This window comes from Pholcus phalangioides, unplaced genomic scaffold (genome assembly GCF_987345545.1).
Source record: "Pholcus phalangioides strain wild (caught in Gottingen) unplaced genomic scaffold, Ppha-v1.0 ptg000018l_1, whole genome shotgun sequence".
Classification (NCBI taxonomy): Eukaryota; Metazoa; Arthropoda; class Arachnida; order Araneae; family Pholcidae; genus Pholcus; species Pholcus phalangioides.
Window position 1 is genome coordinate 17382645 of NW_028301611.1, and position 23240 is coordinate 17405884.

The 23240-nt window shown below is 34.3% G+C and overlaps 1 protein-coding gene across 2 annotated transcripts in view; it reads left to right on the forward strand.

Annotated features, from left to right (window-relative positions):
• Positions 1–23240, forward strand: part of LOC149071778 (zwei Ig domain protein zig-8-like) — a 134177-nt gene that overhangs the window by 79626 nt on the left and 31311 nt on the right. The window lies entirely within an intron of this gene.

Genomic DNA, 23240 nt, shown 5'->3' on the forward strand with positions numbered 1-23240 from the left:
TTTTTGCTTTAAATTCTATGACTTCTCATATTTTTTAGGCAATTTGTATATTTCGCTATTTTTCATGATCTGCATTAATTTTAAGGCTTTTTTTCCTTAATTTTCATTAATTATGGGGCATTTTTCCCTGATCTTCGGACTTTCAGGCATTTTTCATATTTTGGAGCATTATTTTGCAAATTTTAACAAGAAAACGGGATTTTCCCTCACGCTCTTCATTTCCTGCAGTAGGCAATTTTACCAAAAATTGCCAATTTTACTTACCTTTGATATCATTTTTTTGCAACGATTGTTGATATTAGCAACTATTGACAATTTTGTTTATGTACCTTTGGCATCATTTTTGATAATGATCCGTGATTTCTTGTAGTTTCCTGTATTTTACTCGAGCAAATATAGCCAGCTTCTTTATATAAAAGCATATTTTAAGTTCTTTTTGGGCAGGAATGAGTTTTTTATGAAACATATTCTGTCGGTTTCTAGGTCATAAAAATCCCAGCTCTAGTAATTACTGACCATAGAAAAATGGCTTAGATTATCTGAACAGTGTTCCGTGAAGTTTAAGAAATCGGATGGAATGATCGGACTCATTCTTAAATTCACTTCATTCGCCCTCCCCTAAAAAGTCATTCTTCTATTTTTCCGCGGCCAACTTCGTCTGAGCCAAAAGCATTCCGTAAGAATTTGGAAATGGAATTCGATTGATTGGAACGATGCAATTCCCATACAATCAAATTATAAGGTATGTTGCTTTATAAATGCGTGATTGTTGTAAATAAAAGAACTAAGTATGTGCAAGTGGTTGATTAAGTTAATAGCCGATGTGATTTCAATATTAGATACCAAACAAACACTCTTAGGTAAACATTCCACTGCTGGTGGCTGGAGCAACACACTGGGACCCGCCCTAAATTGGCAGATGTAGAAACTTCATGCTCTTTAGCATTTAGTAAAACATGTTTACGTAAATCAGACAGATATTTTTTAGGAAATAGTTGTGGCAACCCACATTAACCTAAACATGTTTGATCTCATTCAACTCATTTCTGTGGCGAAATTAGATTCGCAAGAAAGTACGAAAGGGCGAAACCAAATTACAACTATTCCAGCATGGCATCAAAGATAAGGTAGAAATCAGTTAATAATTACACTCATCAGTTTCCCTTCAGAAAATTGAGGTAGGAACATTCCTAAGACAGGAAATATGCAAAAAAAAAAAAAAAAAGCACACTAAATATTTGTAAACATCGGACACCGCGAGTCCCCGTGCGTTTCAATCAAGATTACATCCATTCGCTGATTAACTGCAGCAAAAAGAATTAGTAGAAACAGGGTAGAAATGGGCGGAATGGTATGTTTCCGGAACACTGGAACGGTGGTTCATTTAACTAAAACGGGAAGGGCGTGATATGAACAGTCATCTTACTAATGCTACTATTATGGGGGGTGCCCCATCATGTACTAACTGTAACTCCTCCGGTGGCGCCGAAATGTCCTCTCCTGTGACAGATAAAACCTGTGGCGCCACGGCTCATTTTTGACACCATCCCAACCCTCCTTGTTTTCCCGAGGAGTTGCTAAATGCTTCTCATATCAGTCTTAACGTTGACAGAACTGTTCAGAGGATGGCCTAACGAGCAAGAGCACCCTTTACCCCTGCAGTCTTCCATCATTGCTAACAAATATTGTCCCGCCTGAGTACACGAAACCGAGTAATTTTGTTTTGAATGGGCGAAATTCAAAAAAATTGGCGGGATCACATCTATGATCAAGTCACAGTGTCAAACATGTCATATAAATACAGTGCTAGTTAGATATAACGATATTCTGTGGACCAAGAAGAAATATCGTTGTAGGGGGAATTATCGTTATATCGAGAGACAGCATTATCATCACGTGCCATCAAGTTTATGCTGCTGTTGGCATCTTTTCAAAATCAGCGATGTTATTACCACAAAAAATGTGCATTTGAGTTAAAATATGATTCATTAGTTGATAAACTAAATTCTGCTGGATGTATTGCCCCCATAAAACGGTTTATTGCAATACACTTTGATTGTATCGCAAAAAAAGTAGTGATGCCGCGCACTTTCGGTGATTAGGTGAGACCGAATACCGATATTATTAGACGTCTCCGGAAGAACTAAAATATGTGACGAGTTGAAAAAATATATTGGATATTTTTCGAGCGAAATATTAAATAAAATATATGTTGTTGTATATATCGGTTTCGAATTCTGTTCAAAAAATGTCGTTTGTCGTTATAGAAGTGGTTTATCGTAGTAAAGGATATATCGTTATGTCGAGGAAATTTTAACATTACACTATAAGCGATTCCAAACAAGATCTGAAAAATAAAATATCGTTCTAATGATTAATTACATTAATAAAATTCGTTCTAAAATGATTTATCGTTATATCGAGTATCGCTATAGTGAAGTTTCACTGTGATTGCAGTAGAGTTCGCTTATAACTTACCCCCAGGTGATTCGAGAAGTGTATGTTGTAACCAACGTGTATGATATAAGCGATGTCTTGAAATTAACATGTATAGCAGTACCTATGCATGCATAAAATAGTAATAGCAGTATGTATGCAACAAATGCATAAAGTGCATCATTGAGAATATCCCGGACGAAATAAGCTTGTGCAGCACATAATTAAATTTAATATGGCATGGATATTGTTTTGGTAGATATCTCCTGAGGAATTTAGGACATTTATTGAAGTGCAGTTTACACAGGATACATAGACTCTATGCATACATTTACTTCTTAATTCAATTGATTTCACTGGTATTATTTGTATATATGCTAATGATATTCATTCAAAGCTGTTAGCATTTATACAATAACTTAAAAAAAAAATAAGCAACACGTGTTCATGAATTGTACTTGTCAATGAACGTGCTTTTGCATAGTCTTCCAATTGGTAGAGATTCGATGTTCTTAACCCCTTCGCGTACAAGCTGTGGCGGTAAATTTGAATGATCTGTATTTGACGTATTGGCGATAAATATGGTAGCCTCGTTCGCACGTTAAAAAAAGGAAGAAAGGGAAAGAAAGGAATATAAAAACAGATATAGGTAGGTGGGGGGAACAGTACAGACAATAGATAATTATATAAATGAGTTATAAAGAGATAAGACATGTGTACAGTACATTGCTTTTTCGCCCTCAACTCCTTTTATTTTTCTCACTTTTATGTACAGTATATACAGTCGTATCCCTTTTAACGAATACCTTATAGCCAAAGAAATCTCATTTTAACGAACATTTTGCTAATCTCCCAGATAAGTTTACATTGGAACAATGCAAAAACCTGGAATTCCTATATAACGAAATTTTGTTAGAACGAAGTGATTTCTCCGGTCTCTTGGAGTTCGTTGTAAAGGGATTTGCCTGTAATTAAAAGATTAGTTCTGAGAAAGAGATATGTGGAGGAGGGGCGAGGTGGGGCGAAGCTGGAGAGAACAGGGGACATACACATTTAACTTCGTTTCATAGGATTTTACTAAAAAGCTTAGCGATGAGGAAAGTAGGGGATGAAGAAGCAGTCAGCTGGATTGAATTTATCCCACTGGAATTTGGACGCAATACTACGTCTGTGATGGTAAAAGGGTTAAAACAGTGCGGTTGTTCTGCTTTTACCGATCACAACATCCATTTATCACTGCCGTCTACCAAGTGGTCCAAAAGTTACAGAAAAAAGTAAACATTCGACAATTTTGAGCGCATAATCCATGCTGTTTTCACAGAAATGCATAGAAAGTTATAATTGGTTTTTAATAACACATGATATTTTTAATATTAGAATAGCTATGATTTGTTAGTTACTTACTGGTGGCGATTTTTATCTGTAGACCACAACTACGGTGTTAATGAAATTATTTACATTTAATATAATCACTTCAACAGTAAATCTTCTGTTTTTATAAAAATCCCCGCGGCTTTCTGTAAAAAAAAAACCATCAAGATATAATCTGCATACATGTTACACAAATAAGTCTGTTTTAGTATTCATTTTTCCAGGTTGTTGTTAAATGTTATATCCGAATTATTTTCCAAGTGTTTTTTGGTACGTTATATCCGCAGTGTATGTTTTAAGCGGGGTACGTAATAACAGAGATAAAAATACATGGCAGTAAATGGGCTAAAGATCAGGGACTACAAAACTTTATGTTAGATCCACGGTGTATGTTATAATTGTATTCGACTATATTTTTTCGACATAGGCATCAATAGAAAAACGAACAACATTCCCCCCAACGTGATAAGCTCTAACTCTAAGAATATTTTGGATAAACGTGACGAAACGGAAGCAAAATGGACGAAACAATACATCATTATATCCGAATCCATTGCTTTTTCATCGACATTATAAGCAAGATTCATTAGAACATATAAGTTAAAGCCAAGTTGTCGTCAAAAACGAGATCGTTATGACCGTGTTACTCACTGCATTGAAAACTACTCAAATTCATAATATTCCAAATCACGTGAAAAACATCGAATTCGCACATCATTTGTGAACGACTCTCTCGAGTTTTATATTTCCTGAATTTCATTCTTCAGCGTATCCAATAACATCTTGCAAACCATACTGCAATTCGCCAGCATAAAAAAAAAAAAATATCGAATGAAAGAATTAAAACGATGCTTGTTAAAGGCGCTTGTTTGAAAGCACTTGTCTTTCCATCAAAGGGATAGGGACAGAAAGAAAAAAAAAATGTGTTTTTACCATTCAATTCAAGAGAGAAACGTCGTCGCCGTTGGAAAAATAAAGTTGCTACCAACGTTATTGGTATGAGAGAACCTCTGGAACAACACAATACCTCATCAAGGTACATATATATACGTTTGAATAGAATTCCTCACTCTGTCACATAAAACATAGAAAATAAAACCAAAACCTCAGACAATGGTAGAAAATGAACAGGAAAGATGGGAAAAAAAGAAAAGCCCTTTTTTTTTTTTTCCACGTTATTTTGGAAAGCTTCATCGTTTGTTTCATGATTTCCAACCGAAAAATAAAAGAGGAAAATTACGGCAAAAAGAGTAGAAAAAAATATAAAAAATAGACACAAGTATATAATAAAATCCTCTCTCTTCTTAATGACCGTGCATTCATCAGAATACTGACAAAAAGCAAAAAAATTATAATACATAATAGTGTCGCGAAAATAAAAAGGAAATATTTCCCACACGTGGACGATGAAAAATGTGATTTTCCCATCAACAGGAATTTCCGTTCCTATTATCATTAATATTTCCATTATCCAATAATAACGTTAACTTCGATCGCTAACCTTTACAGTATACGGTATAAATTGATTATTTTTTCCCTGCATTGTGCATGTTGGATGGTCTACTGAATTCGCCGGTTTTTTTTGTTTTTTGGCAAGTTGTCATTTAAATATGCGTTTTCGGAATGGATGCTTAGAAATAACGTTGAAAAATTTATTTTAAAATATTGCTACAGTAAAACCCTCCGCTTAACGGACACCCCTCAGATGCAGTCACCCCTCTTTTACGGCAAAATAATAATTTCCAGTTGTATAATAAAAGTATGTATTTCAAACTTCTGATTAACGGTCACCCCCCTTGTTTTACGGTCGAGTATTTTTTGTCCCGTCCGTGTCCGCAAAAGAGAGGTTTTACTGTATTTTTATTTGTTTTATTCATTACAATTTAATTCCTTCTTTTAATTACTATTTTATTCGTCACAACTTTTGTTTACTTTATTCGTCACAACTTTTGTTTACTTTATTCACCACAAATTTTATTTATTTTATTCATTACGATTTAATTACTTTTTCTTCATTATTATTTTATTACTCACAATTTTAATTCATTTTATTTATTAGTATTTTTATTTATTTCATTCATTGCTATTTTTGTTTATTTCATTCATTACTGTTTTTATTTATTTTATTAATTATTATTTTTATTTATATTTTATTTTTCACAACTTTTGATTATTTCATTCATTACAATCCAATTCCTTTTATTCATTGCAATCTAATTCCTTTTATTCATTACTGTTTTTATTTATTCATTGCTGTTTTTATTTATTCATTACTGTTTTTATTTATTCATTACTGTTTTTATTTATTCATCATCATTTTTTCATTTATTATTGTTTCTGCTAAATTAACTTTTTATTTTGTCACCCTGTCCTAAAAATCCTAATTAGAGAGAAAGTTGTTGTCCTGTCTTCCCTGAGGCTAACAAAAAATTTCAACGTTTATAAGTTGAATATTCACTGAGATACTGTATTTGAATTGAAAAAATTAGAGAAAAGATGGGAAAGGACAGCAAAAACTAACGGGCCATGCTTTTTTCCCGTATATATTCCGTTCTTCTCCAACTTCCCTCCGATTTTCGAATTCAAATACAGTATCTGAGAGAATATATCAATTAGAAATTCGGAATTACAAACGCTCTTATTTTTTGTGCACTAACAGAGAGACAGTGCAATAACTTTCTTACTTAAGTAGGGCTTTTAGAACAGGGTGGCCAAATGCAAAATAATGTATATACTTTTTAATTTTAATAACTATACAACCCTTTGCAACATAAGTAACACATCTGAGGTCGACGCGTAACCTAGATACTTTTTCTAATCAGACGTATACCTCTAGGATCAACAGTTGGCTAGTAATTTGCAGCAAAGGGGCTTTCCTATGCACCCTGTATATATTATATCACAGTCCTTGACCTATCACATGAGTTTAATCACCGTTATCTAAAAAACTGGGGGGGGGGGGGCGTCAGGGAATTATTGTTAAACGTATGTATCGCCGCAGCTTAAAAACCACATCTGTCTACGGAAATATTATACGTCACACCACTTTTGACAACGTTCGCCAAATTTCGGGGTGGGAACAGAAAGACCAGTACCTTCCAGCTTCCAACCCAAGTCAAAGGTGCCAACATCCTTCCCGATCTTACAATCCACCTAGTCACACATTGGTCGACAAAAGTCAACAGTTACAACACGAATTGGTGTTCTGGAAGCAAATATTGGATAAGGAAAATTGGGATAAGCAGTGCCAGAGTGTAGCCAACCTATGCCGCTGGTGCTCGTTTGCATCAAGGGAAGGCAAATAAAAGAAGTAAATATTTTCAAATGGCTATTGGGCCAGCCCTGACACGAGTGTGACGCTGTGATCTGTCTAACAGATTAGACAGATATATGTAAGAAAATAATTTCTAAAGCTCAGAACCGCCTCTAAATAGTTTGAGATTTAATTTTTATTAATATTTAAATGATATACGAAGATAATCATGGTAAATTACTTAATATTTTTATTTTTTGTATCAGAAACTGGCCATCAGAATATAGAAGTTGTTTTTGAAACGTAGCCGTCGTAGCCTATGGGCCAATAAATAGGGTGCATAATACAGATATAATTTGGTTAAGATTTCGTTAAATTTTTACAATTTTCTAGCATCTATAAAACCTTCCAGTGTTTCTGACGTAATATTACGTCGGGAGTTCTAAGGAAGAAATACGAATGCCACACACACATTCTTTTCCTTGCCAAGTATTTGCTCTGATTTGAGTTGAGAATGTAACCTTGAGTGTCTTTTGTGTGTGTGAATAGATAAAAACGCGTTTTTCACTCGAAATTTTCTTTTTCTCCTTTTGGATTTCGAGAAAACTCGAAATTTTCTTTTTCCATGCTTGTTTTTGCTGACAGGTCGTACATTTGAATACGTTCGTAGACAGAGGATTCAAAACTGACTTGTGCATTATAAAATTAGAATTAATATCAAGTGCAATTTACGAGGTCGTGAAGTTATTCAAAATATTGGGAGGGCTCAAAAATATTGTGAAGACATTAAAGAAGTAAAAAAAAAAAATTGCATCGCTTTATTTCAAATAACATTTTACTCCCATTTAATTTTAGTTTCAAAATATGCCCTATTGTTACGAAGATTATGTGTAAATAGACTTAATTTATCCTTTATGTATTTTTATGTATTTTATGTTGTATGTCATTTATCGCCTGTAAATAATCATTATCTTCTGTAAAATTCATATTAACGCATTTCTCTGCAAATCTCACCAAATTGGCGATAAGCATGGCGAGTTTGGCGACAACTGAAATGATTTGGCGAGGTCATATCGCAAAGAGAAATTTGTATAAAGAAATTAGGACCTGGCGAGTATATGCAGTGGAAAAGTTCCACGAATTTTCTTACCCTGCATAAAAGCACCCCCAAAGCGAAACTGAGTAGTACTGAGAAAAAACGCTCTTGTGTGCATTAGTGAGAAGCTAACTCTCAGGGGCTCTTTGTCTAACGTGTATTGGCAAATCACTGATAATACACATTTATTGACACATACCTGTTATATGAATACGAGTACATAACTTTTCTGGAAAATAAATCTGTGTTGCCCTTTCAATTGCTTCGTGCTTTGACATCCCGAGTGCTTGCGAGAGGCATTATCAGGAACACTATTCAAAATTATCCTACTCAAATTAAAAACTTTAATTAGCATTCTATCTAGCGCTTTATTCGATTTATTTGAAACATTATGCCACCACACACGATGTATCTCGTTTATGCAGAGATATTTCCATCCCAGCTCTCAGCAGCGACTCAGCCCTCAAAAATTTCAATGCCGAATGAACACAAAAAAAAACAACTCATGAAACAAAGCAAATAATCGATTTTATATCAAACTGGTTCCAGGCCATAAATTAAAATGTACGAGACTCTAGTGAAACATTGATTCTCTTCTCGAGTGAAAATTCTCTAACAAACGCCACCACGAAAACGCTGTTATTGAATCTATCTAGCTTAATTAGCATAAAAGCTAGCATCCTAGTCCTTTTCATGATTATTGGATATCAACTAAACTCTTTGAAACTACGGAAAACAATTAAGCTGAAGCGATATATGACTTACTCAATTTTATAATTCCGGTTTTTGTGAAGTGTAAATATTGAGTGTGTTGAAATATTTGTGTATATGTTACGGTAAATGTGATAAATCCGCTTATTATGCATAATCACCGATCATTTTGATAAATTTCACTAAATTTTACCACTTTTATTGGCGATTACGCATAGAACACAAACGTTGTTGGTAAATTTGATGAATTTCCCTAAATTGATCATGTATCGGTGATCATGCATAGTATCCAAGCTTCGTTGGTAAATTTAACAAGAACTAAAAAATGTTATCAGTTTTACCGGATATTATGTATAACACCCATGCCTAACGCCGTTAGTAAACATGATAAATCGTACTATATGATGTACTACACATGACAATTCATTTATGTGTTGTATCATTATATCGGGGTACGATCGTAAAATACGTTATCATTATACTGGGTGTGACTATATTCAGCCCACATTCTAGACTCATCCGAGTTATTTATTTCCGTATATATTAAATTCACCAATTACACAAGGATATTACGCATAATCACAGATAAGCGCGATATTTCAAGTATTTATCAAATTTACCAATGACACTTGGTCATTATGCATAATCTCCGATAAAATTGATAATTTTTAGTATTCATCAAACTTACAAAGGCGATTGGTAAGTATGCATAATAACCGATTTATCACATTTTTCGTAACATTTATACTGGCAAATTCCTTATCAATTTCGTCGATGAGACCTAGAGGAATAATTTATGGCATGTCCTCCGGTCACGTTGCCTAATTCAACCTGCGAATGAATTGTGTTAAGGGACCTCTGGAAAACCCACATCCACACAAATGAGCCAGCCCCTGGGTCATATTGCTTGGTTACTACCAACTCTTTACAGCCCCATCCCCCCCCGACAAACAACAAACTACATCTTCTGTTTGCTCAATCCATGAACCGGTGCTCTTTTCCTCCATCCTTAGCCTAGAATTCCCAACTTGTATCATTGGCATACACTTTTGAAGTGCTTCCGGCTGTATACTTTAACAAGACGTTCGATTTTTCTCCTTTTACTCTCAACAAGAGGAGGAAACAATAATCTTCTAATTTTGTGAGTATATGTGTGTGTACATATACAAATACTTGTGCTCATTTTTTCGTCTCTTTCTAAAATTTTCTTGAATAATTTGCACGAAATTGAACTCACTTGCGAAACAAAACTGCGTGTTTCCATTTTTGTAATAACATTCGAGAAATATAAAGCAAATATGTAACTTTCGTGGTTAAAAATCTGAAATATGTATGATATATTTTTTTAAAACTTAATGAAGAGTGTATTTATAGTATATGCATAGGAAGTATGAATCATTTAAAATTCATTGGAAAACTAAACTTAGCCTCTGGGATAATAAATAGACTTTAATCCCGCAGAAAATGTCAATGTTTTATAACTAGGAGAGGAATGTTATTTTTTTTTTTAAAATTTCCAAGTCAGATTTTTACCGTAAAATTCCACTAAATTCATTTTTGTATACTGTAAGATACGTCGGGTGATATGTAAATTACCTTTCTGTTCTAGTATAACAATAACAGATATGGATTTAAGAGTCGGCTAAAATGTTAAAAGGTGAAAAAAGTTACCCTTGTACATAGAAACAAACTAAAATTACAAAGACAAAAATATAAAATAAAAAATTGAAAAATAATGAGTATTGTGTATTAATATAAATTACATACGGTATAGGAATTTAAAAAATCATCAAAATAATGACAAACATGATTAGTATGTAATGTTATGAAAAATGTGATAAATGCTATTAATATGCATAAATACCGAGCATTTTGGTAAATTTCCCTAAATCCATCACTTTTACCGGCAATTATCCGTAGTACAAAAGCGTTGTTGGTAAACTTGATAGATTTCATTAAATGGATCACTTTTACCGGTGATTATGCATAATACCCAAGTGTCGCGTCGTTGGTAAACATGATAAATTCTACTATATCATATACTATACATGATAATTCATAAAAAGCGCATTGCATCGGGGTGGGATCGTAAAATTTGTTATCATTATATCAGGGTTAGACTATATTCATCGCACATCTTAGACTAATTTGGATTTTATTTTCATATTTATCAAGTTCACCAATTTATCTAGGGTATTATGCATAATCACATACAAAGTCGATGAATTTCAAGCATTTATCAATTTTACCAACAGCTTTTGGTTATTATGCATGATCGCGAGTAAAAGTTTCTAAAATGCTCTTCGGGTATCTAAACAAATTTACCAACGATACTTGTGTATTACGACGGGATTACGTCATAAAAGCTTTGTAAAATTTTACAACACTTGAAAAAAACTGCAACTAATAAGCCTATTGATTACATTTTCGCTGGAATATAATCGGTACGCTTATTGGTTGCATTTTTCAAGATTTAAAAAATAAGTTTCATAAAACTTTCATAGTAATCCCTGCCGAAGGCAAAGGGAGTCAAATTGCATAATTAATGTTTATGGCAATTTGCGTTACATAAAACTACCATACTTCTATATGAGCGCACTAGCTCGGGCTACATCTAAACAGATGTAAGGGTGCTCGTGTTGAAATATGTAAGTTTTATGTAACGCAAATTGTCATGAACATTAATTATTTATGTTGCATTTTACTTGTCACGTCGATTTTTTCGTCTTAGAGTGCCACTTGTGAGTGAAATTCGAACTTTTCTTCAATTTATCATAAAAGAAACTCTAGTCCAAGATAAGTATATTGGGGCAAACTGCGTACCTTTTTATGTCAATTGGTTGATTTGTTATTAATTAATGTATCCAGGACTTCTCGCCCACCCTGTACTTTCCGGCCCAGTGAGAGCTTATTCCAAGAAACATACACTAACAAATCATTAAAGAGCAAAAGATTCGAGAAAAAGTGTGTAATTTTTCTCGCATATTTGATTCACCGAATTTATTATAAAGGGAGAGAGAGAAAAACTTATTTTATAGAACATATTTCATGTGCTTATTCTTTGAAAAATTACCAGCAGTGGTTCTAAACGAGCACCTGTAAAGAAATCTCAAGAGTTTTTTGCACTCTTCTTCTTCTTTTAGCACCCCGTGTCCTCTGCCTAAACAACTCACTTCCTTCAATCTGTCCCGTTTTCTAAATGGGTCTCTCACTAACTAAAAATAACAAGACACCGGTTTGCATCAGGGACAGAGAAAGGTGGCAGTGGCCCTAAGACATTATACCACGAGATTTCTGGCGGGATGTTGGATTTCCGCTAAGTGTCTTGGAGCGTTGCCATCGTTAATGCTTCGACATTGAGAGAGGAAAAAAATAAAGTGGGCGATCAAAAGAAGCCTTTGATTTATAGTTATTCCAATGAGTTACGATCTAGTGGGTCTCGTTTTGAATTCGAAACAAATGGATGTGCATAGCGTAAAAATCTATTTGTCTGGCCTTGAGGAATCAGATTGTGATGATTCAGCCAAAATGTCTCAACAAGAATGTTATGATTGTGCGGTTGAGAATAACTTCAATTTTTCGTAAAAGGATTATCACGGCATCGCTTTCTTAAAAATGTCTGGCCTTGAGGAATCAGAGTGTGCTAACAAAGCACCAGGATACTATTTATCCTAGGATACTTGAAGGATGTGCTAATAAATTTTTGGTGGTAATTGCAGTACGAGTGGTCAGTGCTCACCAATGCGCATCTAGATGCGTGATTCACATATAAGAATTCAATTTCATTCAACATAATCAAGAGTTAAGTTAATTTTCATGACATGAATTATATTATGATAATTATGGCTCTATCATAATCAATTATATTCATACAAGTATCTTCATCTCACATATTTGTCAAGCCCATCATTTTCAGTGACTGGTGATTTTTCAGCAATCTGAAAGACAGTTGGTGACTTTACTTGCCTTTTACAACTTTTTTCGGCTGTAATTGGTAATTTTTACCTGCCTTTGACATTTTTCTTGGCTGAACTGGCAACTTTAATTGTCTTTAACAAATTTTTTGGCAGTAAACGATTACTTTACTTGCCTTTGATAATTTTTTTAGGTTTTAATTTTCACCTTTACTTAACTTGAAAACTTATTTGGCGATGCTCCTTATTTTTATGAAATAAATATGTTCAGCTAAGGTATTTATCGTGTTTTGTACGTATTGTTAATTTTCTTCTAAAACAACTTTTGCGGCCATATGGCACTCGTTGACAGGCCAGCATTTGGCTCACGGGGTAGATTTTGTGCACCCTTGATCCAGATGAAATAAATATAGTCAACCGGACGCTGTAAATCCTGCCAGAAGTAACTGGCTAGGCGAGACAGGCAGGACGGCCTCGTACTGATAAGTGATAGAGGTGGCACTCTCTCAATTTTCTTTGATCCGCCCGTGAGTATAATGCAGATTGTACACCATGAGGTGAACTCTAGGGACTTGCAGGGGGAAGAAATCCATACTGTAGGGAGAGCGTTCCACACGAGGGCCAGTGCACCACCAATAGCTTCTCAGATGTTAATGTAGGAATGTTATGCCGTATATTGTCGTGTAGAAGAATGACACTAGGAACCCACGTAGCAGACACTTTTCGGTAGTTCAGGGTCCGGTCCATCTTCGATGATTGATTACGCTCTCCCATAGCTAATACTTTATCACCTGCTGATAATATCTCTAATATCTTTATATGACTATCTACTTCAGGAATTTCACGACGAGCGCAAATGTATTCTACTGTGATCAGGGGAGGATCGGGCCTCCCCACTGCCGCTAAAGATGACCCTGGTGGAAGGCTGAGAGGGCTTTAGCTTATAGGACTCATTGAAAAACCTGACTTTTTAAAAGTCCAAATCCGAACACCATTGTTTATTCAACAAACATGCCCGCTTATAAACAAACTGTCCCGTTTTTTTGGGGCAAGATTTTTTTCAACGTTCTTAATTCTGACAGACAATTTGACCACATTACAGCTCTCATTGATGAGCCTTCATATTTCCTTTCCTTCTAGGGTTGCATTTCCATAATTAATCACAGATCTTTAACATAGAGAGTTGAAATTTGTTTACCCCAAAATCCCTTCTCCGAGAAATTCGCGGAAACTACGAGGGTGAAAGGGTGTTGGGGTGCTCCAGGCCCTGGACAAGAGAGAACCCGAATTCTTTTTTTTTTGCCTTTATTTCACAACTCCTAAGGTCAGTAAAATGCACATTTCCCCTAATACCCGTCCATTCTGGGATCTGGTATTATGGGCCCAGGCCCTCTTTCTGAGAAGTTGAGAAGATGTTGAGAGGTTTCTGTTTAAAAGTGAAAGTAAAGTAAAACCTGCATAATTTGGACACCTATGGTTCCATCAAAATCTGTCCAAGTAATAGAGATGTTAAAGTATTGGGGATGTTCTTTGTTATAAGATTATGGCCGGTTCTACCTAGAATCGTCCAATGTAGAGAGACTGCAATTTTAGCAATTTATTTCTCCAATTATTTCGAAGTAACTAATAAAAAACACATTCTTTCTATCCTCAAACTACCAAATATATTCGACAGTACATTCGGCAATATAGTTACTCACACAACATGCATGCGTCATAGTTCTTATCACCCGCGTGTGCCCTAAATTATTATTATTCAAAGTCTCAACCAGAAACTGACATTTCAAAAGCCATAAACATGATAAACACGGCCAGCAAATAAGTACGGTATAGATTGCATCTATTGTTATATACTCGAGTATATTTATTATTATTTCTATTCCAGCAGTTGTTTCCCAATTCCATGATATCATACGGTTCCGGTTTTCTTCTCTTTTCGTGCTTTTTATTTTCCCTTGTGGTCGAGGGAACTGATTCACTGATGTTCATTCCTCCCTTGGGAACCTTTGGAGATCGGCCACACGCTCCGCCCTTAATTTTAGATGTGAGTGAGTGTGCATACAGTGTTAAGAGAGGGGCGGTGGTCCTTTTCCACCTCAGGAAACGGTCGTATTCGTGTGATCGAGGTAAAGATGTTGACAGGTTTATAGACAAGGATATCACATATAAGTACAAAATGAGAGTGACTGAGCTTGTTTAGTCACGTAAAAATTACGTAATCCCGAAAAAGAGTGAATCATCTCGCGGATGAGCGTGTGTGTGTGTGTGTAGGTGATGATCTCTTCGGCGTCGCGGGATATTATGCGATGATAATAAATAGTTACCTGGTATATTATTCGTGTTGGAGTGGTTTCTGGGAATGAGAGAATGAAAAGAAAATTACTAGTTGCGTCAAGGTGGTTTTCTTTTTCATTTGTGTGATTCACAGCCCATATATACGTAGAAAGTTATCCTAAGATGATACAACTGGCTGTACTACTCCTCCCTTTTTAGATTTTTACATGAAATTATTAGGTTTTTGTTGAATTTCTGCATCGGAATAGTCAATTTTTCTGTTTAAAAATTACGATTTTTACTAGTTTTTCCAATATATTCTCTCAATTTTTTTTTTTTATAAAACTTTCACAATACTTTTTTTTTTAATTTTTCGATTTTTTTATAAATTTCTAGAATTTTTACAGTTTGACTGTTGCTAAATTTTTTTCAGATTTTCCCATCTTTTTCAAATTTTTTTTCAAATTTTTCAGTTTCTTCATAATTCTTAATTTCTAGATTTTTCAATATTTCATAAATTTCTTCTAGATTTTTCAATATTTCATAAATTTCTTCTAGATTTTTCAATATTTTATTAATTTCTTCTAGATTTTTCAATATTTCATAAATTTCTTCTACATTTTTCAATATTTTATTAATTTCTTCTAGATTTTTCAATATTTTATTAATTTCTTCTAGATTTTTCAATATTTTATTAATTTCTTCTAGATTTTTCAATATTTTATTAATTTCTTCTAGATTTTTCAATATTTTATTTTTTCAGATTTCTCAAAATTCATTTTTTCTGTGAACATTGCATTTATTCTTATCATAATTTTTTTCCATATTTTTCAATTTTTCGTAACTTTTGCAGTTTTTACATAATTGAGTTATTTTTTAAGATTTTATTTTTTTCAAAACATTTTTCATTATGCAGTTTTATCTAAATTTTTTTCAAATTTCTGCTAAATTTTAAAATTATTTTCAACGCATTAATTGGTAAGCATTCAAGATCTAGAGGATAGAAATTTTGAGAGGTTATATTAAGCAAATGAGGTGAGACCCTGAATACTATAATATGAAAAAGAAAAATTTTGGCCAATAAAAAAAAGAAATGTGATTCTGACTTCGGGGAATACACTGTATTAATACGATTTACATAGATTTGGAAAATACAAAAATATCTAAAGTTGTTTGCCAACTTATTTTCCTACCATCGTTGAAGAATACATAACAATATGTCTCCTCCAGAAATGGTATTTCCCTCCAAAATGCGAGTAAAAATAGTTTTTGCTTTGCTTGCCAATAAATAGGAGACGTGTACCTCTGAGCCTTTCCGCTGGTAATCATTGAAACTTCATGAACAGCTCAAAAGTGAAAATCGAATGTTTAGCAGTTGCTTAGAAGCAGCAATGTCGAAACGAGCTAAAATATACAAGGCCTTTATTTGAAAACTATAAAAAACTGCCGTCACTCGGGAGCAATGTGGTCGAATAACGGGTTAAATATAATGTTTTTCTATATAAAACAGGATATTTTACTTATATACAAATACCACGCCACAACAGGCAAAATTCGAACGAGGTGGCTGAGAAACATATACTGTCTAACATTAAATTAATCTTCCAATTTTATTACACATGCATATCTTGGGCTTTTTCCCACTACTGTACATAATATATAATGAAGGTAGGGTTGTGTCTCCAGTGGTGCAAGTGGTAGTATGCTGACCCGGTATCCTAGAGCAGTGGTTCTCAACCTGGGGCCATATGGCCCCCTTGCGGCCCTGGGATGTTCTAAGGGGGCCACGGGAGAAAATCAGAAGTAAGGTGATCCACGACAGGTGGTGAAGGGAGTCATAGAGAGCTGTCAAGAGAAAAGCTTTAAAAGTGAAACATGGTTGAAAAATATTACTACTTTCAGAATTCATCAGATCCGTCCATACAACCAGGAGCATCTTAACCCTTCAGGTTTTCATGTCTATAATGAAGGGAGGGGGACTGCACTATATATGGGATCTAGTACTATGTTTTTCATATGTAAGCTGTTACTTCCAGCTAAGTATGGAGGACCGCCAGAGCAACGGTTGATGTGTTGAGGGGTCAATTTATCGTGCATATTCATTGGATCGTCCCGTATTTTACACAGGCCGTTTTTTGCAGTATAATTTGACTCCTGGGAGAGATGATAATCCACCATTTGAATCCGTCCCTAGCCAGGATTCCAGAGATTGATCTGATTTATTAAAATTTCATTCATAATAAAAAAAATAGAAAGTATCTCATTCTTGGATGAGGGTAGAGGGGACCCTGGATAGCACAGGGGAGCCACGAGAGAAAAATGTGATCCATAGGGGGCCATGAGCTGAAAAAGGTTAAGAAACACTGTCCTAGAGGACCTGGGTTGAAGTCACGACGGATATCAGGTGATTTGTCTTTCCAAGTTCGCTTCAGCGTAATATCCAGAAAGTATCTGTTCGCTGTACCTAATCTTTATGAAATTTTTCAAATTACGAAAACATTAATTTTTCTTTAAAGTTTTAAAACATCTTTATAAACGAATGAAACAAATTAATGCCTATTTGAAATAAACTAAGTACAGGTTTATTTGTGATTAAAAAAAAGTCACAAATTCATCCGCCAGGTGACGTTAAGAATGAAAATTTTCGGTGGATTTTACAAAAGACCCACACAAAAATTATACTCAAAATCTGAAAAGTGATAATCTTCTCTAAAAATTTTACACCGCCGCGAAGTTAAAAATACATTTACGTACGTGCTAAATAATGCAAAAATAATTCCTTAAAAAAAATCGATTTATGTATTTTTCCAAACACAAATTGAATAAAAATATTCAACATAAAATTTATACCGGATTCCCCCAATTCTAAAAATCTAACGTAACTCATAATATCAGCTGCATCCTGAAAATAATATTGCTTCTTTTTTTTTTTTGGATTCAGTAACACGTAAAAAATATTTGCATTTTACTCATGAAAGAAATGTTATTGATCTTTCTTGGAATGATAAAAAGAAAATTCCATGAGGTGAGACGATTCAAATTTACATTCGTCATTACAAATATAGGATGTAAGTATAGTTATAAAATGACGTTTGGAATATATACCCTCTGGACAAAATCAAACAGACATATTTTCCTGAACACAATAAAAACTCAACGCATTGTGTAATATATATTTTCATTCGGTTTTCAAAGAATCTCATTTCCTTATTCATGTTATTATTCCCAAGAACCCGAACTTCGTTGAAGAAAAGAAGCGCCAAAAGAGAAATAAGAACTTTTCTGATGCGTTTGTGTTCGAGAATAAATAGAGTTCTATGCATTGAAAATATGTATAGTTATTGTCTCTTTGTTCGGAGTGAATATGAGGGACGCAGCTGCGTTCGTATTTGACGGGCATATTGAAGTAGAAATGCGAAAGGCAAAGCAAGGGAACCCATCTTTATGCATAGCCCTTTGCGAAAACACATCGGGAATCGTCCCGAGGAACTTCGCATTGCAGCAGTCGCCAACCACGCATGCGTTTAAAAAATAGCAATCTCGAACTCTTTTGGCGGTCTGCATCTGTCGCCAATGGACGCCAGATACCATTCGTGAGGGACCAAAAAAAAAAAATGCTCCGCGGCACAATCTCTCTTTTCTACCTTTTACTGAATGAGCTCGGTAATTGAAGGCAAGTGTAACTGTGATGCTCAACGTGGGGCCCAATATGATTTTTAAAGGGAGTAATATCAGGATTTATGAAAATTCATATTTGATGAAAAAATAACTGAAAAAGCAATTTGAATTTCCATACTTGGTGAGAAAAAAATTGAGTAAATGTTTATCAATGGAAATTCATATTTAATGAAAAAATAATAATTTAACAACTAATGAAAATTCAAATTCAATGAAAAAACCTTTCAGAATTATTGAAAATTCATATTCAATGAAAAAACATTTCAGAATTATTCAAAATTCAAATTCAATGAAAAAACATTTCAGAATTATTCAAAATTCATATTCAATGAGAAAAAATTATTATTAAGAAATTAATGAAAACTCACATTCAATGAAAAAAAAAAACATTTCAGAATTATTGAAAATTGATATTCAATAAAAAACTGATAATTTATGAATTAATGAAAATTTTCATATTCAATGAAAAAGCCATTTCAGAATTATTGAAAATTAGTATTCAATGAAAAAATGGTAATTTAAGAATTAATGAAAATTCATATTCAATGAAGAAAACAATTTCAGAATTATAGAATATGCATACTCGAAGGAAAAATGATTTCGGATTTAAAGAAAATTTGTATATATTTTAATGAAGAAAAATTGAGATAAAATAAAACAAAACGTTCCATTCATAGCATATTTTGCAATCATGTTACAAATACAGTGTTACATGAATGTTGCTTAAAACCTGACATAAAAATGACTTTTTCATAGAAAATGACATAGCGAGCTGTTTCCTATACATAATAGTGCAAATGAGCCTTGCTTATAACTTCTATGAAAAATCAGACACCGGATATAACGACACATTTTTCCGTGATTTTTGTTCCGCGTTTCTATAGCGTTTGCCAATAAAATCCTAAATATATAGATCAGCACATTGAGCCGGTATTTGTCTGTTTTTCTATTTATACCTAGCGTTGAAAAAATGATGTATTGCATGTTTGACGCTATAACTTTATCATGAACATTCCCGTATTTTAATCTTCCTCACTTTAAAAATATCCATTTTTTCTCCAGTTTTTGCATTGAAGTTTACTTTAATGCTTAATTTTCAGTAGCATTGAGGTGAAGGTAATATGCATAATTTATAAATTATATTAAAATGGATATGAACATATTCATCTCCCATATATTTGCCACGTTCATTTTTTCCCAAGAAATATATTTTAGTAGACTGCTGTATCACTCGACAAATGTTTAAGCATTATTTGGCGATTTCGCTGGCTACTGGCAGCATTTTTTAGTGAGAACTGGTTTCCCATATTCATGAGTAGGGGTAGGATTTCTAGGGCTCAATAAAAAATGTATTTCGGTGGTGTTTGGTCAGAACATGATACCTCCAAAATATGGCTTTTTGATCTAAAAGTAAGTCTTGCTAATTATAGCTAATTACAAGTGAGATAAATGCACACAAATACGTGCGTACGGTTAAACAATATGCTGATATATGATATTTTATTTGTGTGTATGCTTTATTTTTGATATTTGAGTGACAATTAAAGTACTTATACCTCAAAATTGTGATTTTGGAGTTTTATTTTCTGACCTAACACCACAGATTTATGCCCTGAAAAATACTAAAAATATGCTTTTATAAAGAGACTGACCATATTTTCTCGAGAATAATACGGGAAACTACAGGAAATCGGCAATCATCGTAAAAAAAAATAATGTCAAATGTACGCACATAAAATTACCAATATAGCTGTTAATATCACCGTAAAATCACCAGTCATTGCCAAAAACTATGTCTCAAATACAAGTAAAATTTCGAATTATTGCGGGAAGTTGCGGGAAATGAAGCTAGGGAGCAGAGAGCTTGAGCGGGAAAAAATCCCCTCTTTATATTATTGTTAAGCTGATATACGTAAAATATTGCTCCAAAATACAAAAATACGCCCTAAACTCTGTAGATCATGAAAAAATGGCTTAAAATGGCTGAAAATCATGAAAAAAAAATGCTCTATTAGCGTAAAAATATCGAAATATGCGAAATGCATTAAACAATATGCAGAGGCATAGAAATCCTGGCCCTATTTATGAGTGGGTATAATATACCCAATTTCCCGTGGCATTTTTCTCGCCAACATTCTCGTCCTAATTTTCATGAAAAAGCGACGCCAATATATAATATATATTGTAATATTTATGATATACATAGTATTTGATAGCAAATAATCATATTACTCGTAAATCACGGTCTTGAAAACGTCAACCTCTGTTATAATGACCGAATTTCATGGAATCTTCAATGTCGTTATAACCGAGTTTGACTACATGGAAGGTGTTTTGAAATCTACCTTCAATGATTGTATAAACTTTTTTACATACGCGGAGGGAAAGAGCGTTTTTTTACCTCGAAATAACGGTTTTGTTTCTCCAGCCATTAAATGTCGGATAAAGAAGAGGCATGATTAAAATTTAATACTTTGCCCTTATTACGGGCGGAAAAAAAAATAACGAATGAATAAAAAGGCTATTTTCGGAGGTGAATGGAACTTTTATGAAGGGGTTCGAATACCAGCGAGGAAAACCCAATATTCAAAGGATGACGAGAATGTTCGAGGAGAAAACATTAGGGATGTCTTGATGGTTCGATGAAAGTAGAACGTTGCCTTCGGGTCATTCAATTACCTCACCGTGAATTTTCTAGTGTATTTTCGGAGACCCTTGGGAGCTATTTCTGTGCATAAACATGTGTAAGAGAAGATAAAGCTTAATGCGAAATTCGTAATACCAGGTTAATCTCCCAATCGGCACTAGAGTTTTTTTTTACACAGGGTGATTAATTAATTTCCCCCCTGCCGCATTTTACTGGTGAACCGTTGATACTAAGGCATACTTCCAATTAGAAAAATTATACAAATAACGTGTAGAACATACAAAAACGTCATTCATGTTGTGAGGGGGTTATACGAGGTGTCCTGTATGTTCTATTGCGGCTTTTATCGCATCAACCGTTCGTCGTAGATGTATCGTTTCAATTTGGAAAAATAAAAACTGCTCACAAGCCGTTCAGGAATTACCCTGTGCTAGTTTTGAGAGTGAAAATACATTTTATCAAAGAGCTTTTACAAAACTTTTATAGTGTAATCTCGGCCTTAGACGGACGTTCGATGAGATAAAGACTGAATTAGAACTCACAAGACACCTTGTAAAGGCCATTCATTAAAATAATAAAAACTAACGTTTTATACGGACACCCTGTGCTCAAAAATCCAATTATCGAGTTGTTGTCCTGGATCTGCTGACATAGGCCGAGATAGACGTGAAATTCTAAGGGGGGGGGGGCATGATGATGTCAATTCATATATATACATTAGTTCAGTAGGCTCCACCTTCGACGCTGGAGTAGATGGCAATGCCCCCCACCCCGTATCACCGCCCATGATTCCTGATGACAACAAAAGAAAAAAAAAATCACTTTTTGTAAATGCAATATTCACTGAAATATTTAAATTCAAAATCAGAGGAAATTTGGGAAAGCCATCAGTACCCATATATGGGTTTTTCCCCTTACGAAGGTTACACTAATAGCTTGTTAATGAGATAAAGGTTGAAAAAAACACGTCTTCTTTGAATTCACTTCACAGCTCCTTGACGGGTAACATGACAGATTGTAAACGACACATCATCATCACTGTCACGTACATTATCATTGAATATCGCATTACGAGTAGGACAGTTTCGAGTTACTTACAACAAACAGCTACAGCTTTGTGGTGCGACTGGAACTAAATTACCCGAAAATGAAGTCCGCGTATGTAACAGCTGCTACTGCTGCTGTAAATTCGGAAGCACGTGTATAATAAGAGCAGTTCTTCAGTTCCCCATCTAAAAGAAGCTTCTCTGCGGTCGATTCATTAAAGACGATTCCTTATCATAAAAATTGATGTTATCCTATTGACTTTGGAAATGAGGTTCAAGGTGAAAAAAACGGGACATCATACTTGCATCATATATAGTTCGCGGTTTTTCTGGGTGACTATAATGTCATGGGAAAAGTCAACGCCATCTGGATTAATTAGATTAGTTCATGGAATTCTTCGCAGAAATAAAGACCGTAGTGTGTTTTATTTTAAAAGGTTTGTAAAGGGTCTGTTTTTATTATCAATTAGATAACTAACATCTTATCAGGACGATCTTCATACGTTCAGCCGAATGATTAGCATCTTCGCATGTGGCACCGGTGTCGTTGATCCGGCCATGCTGCAAAAATATAAAGGGTGTCCCATAAATTCGTAAGTTGTTTAAAACAAGGGTTGTACAACTTCTAGTGGAGAGTGCGGGCAACTTCATTGGTTTGAAAGACCGTCGCGGACCACTTGAGTGATCTGGTAATGCACAGCGGACCGCTTAAGTACTCTGGAAATGTGCCAAGGGTTCCTTAAATCAAGGGCGTCCGAGCTTTAGGATAATGTGGGCCCCTCCATTGATTTGCAAACAAATCTAGAACAGCGCC